Consider the following 6,461-nt stretch of genomic DNA (forward strand, 5'->3'; position numbering starts at 1 on the left):
GGGATTTTCCAGCCCCCCCACCCTTGACTTTCCAGAGCTTGAGGCTCTGCCTCCATCATCGTGGCTTCTCCCACGCCTCTGTGTCTTCACGTGGCACCGTCCTCCCTCTGCGTCTGCGTCCAAACTTCCCTCTTCTTATGAGGACACAGTCACATCAATGGGTGGCCCACCCCACTCCGCTACGACCTCATCTTAACTTGATTCCATCCGCAAAGACCCTATTTCCAAAAAAGGTCACATGCACACCCATAGGGCCGGCCATGGAGAGCAGAGTCCACCAAGTGTCTGATGATTGACTGTTAGACCAACTTCACTGCTCCCACCCAGGACAGCTTGTAACGTTTTATGCAAGTCTCCAGGCAACGGGCAGCCTGTTAGAACATCTGCGTTTCCATTTCCTCAGAGTAAAGGGACAGCTGAGTGGGGTCCTTGCCACAACGCTGGAGGGACGGGACCTCTGGCCCAGGGGACAGGGCTTCCTGCCCCAATCATTTCATCTGCTTCTCCCCTGGGGGGACCCCCAGGTGTGGACCCTCCAGGGAGGCAACTGAAAGTGCAGTCACCAAACAGACTCAGACCCCCACAAAAACCATGCCAAATGCCAGAGCAGTTGGTATGATTTATTAATCTGCCAGGATCTTTGCAAGATTTTAATGTGGTATTTAGAGTTTATTTAACTGGGTAGCAAAAACACCCAACGCCAGAAACCATAAATAATTATCACATCCATTGGGCCTTTTATGTGAAGACCGGTACTATCTTTCCCTCCAAGAGGCTCCACGTCAATTTTCAACTTTTTGTCCTTCCATTTGGAACAAGCTCCCACTCATTAAAGAAGAAACCAACCCAGGGTTTCGGGGAGCGCCAAAGAGGGACCCTGCAAGTTTGTGATTAGAATACAAGAGGGAGGATCAAGGTAATTAATTTTTTTAACTCAAAAAAATTTTTTTTAAGTTTCCCCATCAGCTCCTGCAAAGCCGTGTGAATTATATCTGCTTATGTAAATAAAGCTAACGGGTGATAACATTAATTAGCAGCATAAAACTTTTGCTCATCCAGCTGGAGATAACAGGTAGTTGGGGGAGAGGATTACTTTCTGTTTTAATTAGAAATTTACATTTGTGGCAGCTTGGCCTCCAGCAGTGAACAGCGTCGGTGCCAGTGTCAGATTCCAGGTTCCTTCAAAAGTGTTGGCTTCCGAAAGGGCATGGGGCATATCCGCCCTCCAAACAGGCTCCCTCTTCAGCCCCCCAGCCGGCGTGGAGCCGGCTGATCAAAACAAAGGGAAAGGAGACTTTCCTGGTGGCACAGTGGTTGGGAATCCACCTGCCAATGCAGGGGACACGGGTTCCATCCCCGGTCCGGGAAGATCCCACATGCCGCGGAGCAACTAAGCCCGTGCGCCACAACTCCTGAGCCCGCGATCCACAACTACTGAAGCCTGCGTGCCTGGAGCCTGTGCTCTGCAACAAGCCACCACAATGAGAAACCCATTCACGGCAACGAGGAGTGGCCCCCGCTCGCGCACAGCAACGAAGACCCAACGCAGCCAAATATAAATAAATAAAATAAATAAATTTATTATTTTTTAAAAAAAAAAAAACAGAAAAACGAAGGGACAGATGAGAAATGTCCTGTGCGGGGCCGGCTCCTCCGTGGGGCGGCACCCCCGCCTCCCACCTCCAGCAGACAGGTCCCCGGAGCTGCCATTGGGTGGGATGGGAGGGCAAAGGTGAAGCAATGAGGGAAGAGCCCAAGGTGGGGAGTCACGTGGTGCTGCCCCCACCCACAGTGCCGCTGCCCTTCCGGGCGTTTGTCCATGATGAACTTGGTGGGGAAGAAAGCATGCAGGGTGGGCTGGCCTGACAGCACCTTCATGCGGAGTGGGGACATCCTCAGACCTCTGCTCACTGAGAGGCACCTTGCCAACCCCACCCGGACATAGCGAGTGGGCCCCAGGGACCCTCCCGTCCTCTGCAGTGTGAGAGTCCCTGGTGCACAAGGGGTGGGACACAGGTGTCGGGGCTTTATTCCCAGCGATTCCCAAACCGCTTCTGCCCTGACACGCTGCTTGATCTCCCAGGGGGATGTGGGTGTTTTCAGGCAGCTTCCGAAGCCCTAGAAGGCCAGTCTGGGGGATGCTTGAGTGAGGGAGACGTTCTGGGGCTTCTGAAGTCACCTCACCCCACAAATCGGGACCGTGGACCGCCCATCTCACCCGGGTGAAGCCAGGAGGTTCTGGGGGAAGGCAGTGGCTCAGGTGGCCCTTTCTGAGCTCCCTGTCTGACCGAGAGCCTTCTGTGATGGAAAGTAAAGAGGAAATTCTCCCCGCTTCCTCCCTCTTAATCCCACTCTGGATGAGGGAGCAGCAGAGCTGGCCCGCAGCGTTCAGATAACAGCTCCGTTCTCTCATCAGGAGCTGCTCTCATCTCCGCTCCCTGCCAGGCCACTTCCAGCTTCTCCATCAACAGCTCGGCCGGCCACCGGGAGCACCGGCAAGAAGCTTTGCAGGACGCCCCTGAGCTGGGCTTGGAGCCTTCCCTGCACTCCCCTGACCCTCCTGAGTGCTGTCATTAGGCTGCAGCAGGTGGAAGCTGGGACATAGGGGAGGAAGGACTCCCGAACCCCAGGAGGATGATTCCAGGGGACACCCTAGCCCAGAGGAGTCTCCAGCCCTGCTCAGGCCTCACCAGTGTAAATTCGCATCTCTGACCACTGAGCACTGTGGCCCAGGCCCGGCCAGATGGACAGGGGACCCAGCCCTACACAGGGTCCTACCCCATCAGGGCCCACATCACATACGAGGGGGCTAGGAAGGGAGGACAGATGGTGCCTGCTTCTACTCCAGCTGTGGGCCCCTTCCCTCAGAGCCACCCCTGGCAGGAGCAGCCCGATGCCAGGGCCTGGCACAGGCGGGAGTAGGGCCGCCCGAGCTGGACGTCCCACCGGGATCTGCCCACCTCAAGTACAGTCATTGATGACACTGCATGGCTGGCGTCCCCCAGCTTCTCAGACCGTCAGCTGGACCTGAGACCCTGAAAGTGGGGCCTGATGAGGATCACTCACCTCTGGGCCCCTGTACCCCAGAACTGGGCCCAGCCCTCGGTAGGCGCCCAGGAGATGTTGGATCATAGTAACAGTCAATAGGGCCAGGCCCTGTTCTAGGGCTCTGGGTTCATGGTCTCACTGAATCCTCCCAACCACCTGCTAAGGTAGGGACTCCCCATTTCACAGATGGGGAAACTGAGGCACCGGGTGATCAGTGAGCCAGAGGCAGGACAAGAGCCTGGCATGGAGTCCATGCCATCCACCCCTGTGCTAGGGAAGCAGAGAGAGGGATGGAGGAAGACAGACCTCATCAGTCAGTCCTCCAGGCAGCCCCCAGGAGTGGGAGCACAGAGGAAGAGTCTGAATGGGCAGTGATGGAGGGAGATGCAGGCAAGACAGGAGGGGAGAAGCAGGCTGGCTGGGCTGTAGGGTCTGGATTTACACTAAGGAGTTGGGTGTCTCCTAACGGGGGGCAGAGATCAGGAGGTGACTTTCACTCTCAGCCTGCGCATTGTGGGCCCCAGATGGGGCCCTTCTGTTTCATAGAAGGGGAAACTGAGGCCCAGAGAGTTCCCTGGTGTGGCCCAGGGTAAAAATGAGCCAGGCCAATTTGAGGCCAGTAACTGAGGGATGGATGGATGGACAGATGAATGGATAAAGAAGATGGGGTATATATATACAATGGAATACTATTCAGCCATGAAAAAGAATGAAATAATGCCATTTGCAGCAACATGGATGGACCTAAAGATTATCATACTAAGTGAAGTAAGTCAGAAAGACAAATATCACTTATATGTGGAATCTAAAATATGATACAAATGAACTCATTTACAAACCAGAAACAGACTAACAGACATAGAAAACAAACTTATGTTTACCAAAGGGGAATGGGGGTGGGGGAGGCATAAATTAGGAGTTTGGAATTAGCAGATACAAACTACTATATATAAAATAGATAGGGAATTCCCAGGCCGTCCAGTGGTTAGGACTTGGTGCTTTCACTGCCATGGCCCCAGGTTCAATCCCTGGTCAGGGAACTATGATCTCACAAAAATAAATAAAATAAAATAGATAAACAACAAGGTCCTACTATATAGCACAGGGAACTATATTCACTATCCAATAAACCATAATGGAAAAGTATATGAAAAAGAATATGTATGTAACTGAACCACTTTGCCATATACCAGAAACCAACACAACATTGTAAATCAACTAGACTTCAATTAAAGAAAGAAAGAGAGAGAAAGAAAGAAAGGAGGGAGGGGGGAGGTGTGGCTGGGGAAACCTCGCCAGTAAGGTGATGGCCAGCCGAGCAGGCTCTGAAGAGTGTATAGGAGATGCCAGGTCAAGGACACAGGGCAGTAAGAGGAAGTGATGTTTGAATTGGTCCCAAAATGCTGGATAGGATTTCAATAGTCAGCCATTTAGGGGAGGGACAGAATGGTATTCCAAACAGAATAAAAAAGAGTCTGAGGAAAGCCTGAGAGGAATTGGCAAGAATAAACCATGGAGGCAGAAGGAATGGTTTGGCTGGAACACAGGGAGGGAGACAGGGCTTGTCCCACCCACGCCAACAGCAGCACCACCTCCCTTATGGTCACAGGCCAACCAGCTTGGCTCTGCCCCTTCCTCTGTGTGACCTGGCCATCACTTGGCCCCTCTCCCTTCGGTTTCCTTACCTGGGGGAAGGGATAGTAGCACCCACCTGGCAGGTCCTTGAGAAGCAGCAGACGACACGCAGAAGCGTCTGGCACACAGTAGGTGCTTCGTAAGCAGCAGCTCCCGTCTGCCATCTCCACATCGGTGCCAGCGACACAGACACCCTCCCCCAGGAGCTGCGAGGCCTCCAGACCTGAGCCCGTCAGGGACCTCCGCCCTTCCCCACCTCCCCCCAGGAGGCAGCATATGTTCATCGGCACCAGGCTGCTATTTTTGTGCAGCACGTTCCTTCTGAGAGTGAACATTCCAGCAGCTCTGATGAGCTAGCCCTGTCCCATCACCACTGGAAGGAGGGGCAGTTGCATTTCAGGCCTCATGAAAGTCTTGGAATCCCAGGAGACAGTGGCTGGAGGGCCTGGAGGGTCCTCTGGCCCTTCACTAACAAACAGGTGGCCACTCGGAGAGGGCAGTGAGGGTCCAAGTTCACTCAAAGGTCAAGGACAGGGCCGGGCTGGGAACCCAGTGACCTCACGACATGCAGGCTGCCTTCGAGCCCATGTCCTGGCCAGCAGCCTCAACTCCACAGGCATGCAGAACCCCAGGCGCTCTGGGCTCAGGGGGGCAGGAAGAGGAGCCCATCTTCCAATGAGCCTGGGCTTAGGTGGGCTCACCAAGTTCAGAGAGCAGCCCAGCCCCCTGGTTTGGCCAAAGGTGCCTGGGAATCAGGTGGCTCCTGAGGGGTTGGGAAAGGACCATCCACGGGACAGCACGTGAGGAATGTCGGATCCAAGATTTCCCCTAGGGGTGCGGGTGTGTTTCCCACCTGCTGCCCCACCGAGCCAGCTGCGGTGTCCACCCTGAGGCCTACCCCTCTTTTCCCAGCACGGCCCCCCATTCAACTGTCTGCCTGTCCACAGATCCTGACACCTTGGATCCCTGTCCTGAATCCATCCTGCCTCTTGTCTGTCCATCCCAATGACCCCCACCTCGGCCCAGGCCACCATCAGGGCTACTGGGAGAGGGGTGAGGCCTCCATGAAAAAAGATACCTGGAGAGCCCCAGCTTGAGGCTAGAGCTCCTTGCATGGCACTGTGCCATGCCTGCCTCAAGAGCCCCCAACCGCTGCTATCTGTCCCTGCAACCCCCGTGCCCTTCCACGGAGGCCCGGCCGCCTCCCCGCCTCAGTGGAGTCCTGTCCCAAGCTTGGGCCCCCTTGTCCCCACTCCTACCCTCACCCTGGTCTGTGACCCACGAGAAGCCAGACCCTCTAAGAATATCCATCCAAAGCCTCCATGGTCCCATCTCACTCACGGGAAAACGCAAATCCCCAGCCGTGGCCAAGACCCCTGGTGAACTTCCCCCAGGTCCTTAGCTTCTCAGCTCCAGCCCCAAGACTCCTTGCTCTCCCCTGAACATACCAACTCATCCCCACCTCAGGACCTTTGCACAGGCTGCTCCCTGATGGAACACTGCCCCACACCCTCCCTCCATCCCACAGCTTCCATCCCAATTCTCCCAGGCTCCCTGACCCGCGCAGGTCAGCCTCTTTACAACGTGGGCTCACGTCCCAGCCTCCTGCCCCCACTTGGCCTTGACTAGAACCCTGCCCAGGCCACAGGATATTCGGGCAGCTGTCAACAAGTGGCCCTTCGTTCCTCACCCTGCTTTCCTCCTCGTGTCCAGCTTACCTGGTGCCATGCCAGGCGCGGGGGGTGGGGAGGGGGTCGGTAATTGCCAGGAGCGTTGGG

This window comes from Lipotes vexillifer, unplaced genomic scaffold (assembly GCF_000442215.2).
Source record: "Lipotes vexillifer unplaced genomic scaffold, Lipotes_vexillifer_v1.1 scaffold394, whole genome shotgun sequence".
In the NCBI taxonomy this organism is placed as follows: domain Eukaryota; kingdom Metazoa; phylum Chordata; class Mammalia; order Artiodactyla; family Lipotidae; genus Lipotes; species Lipotes vexillifer.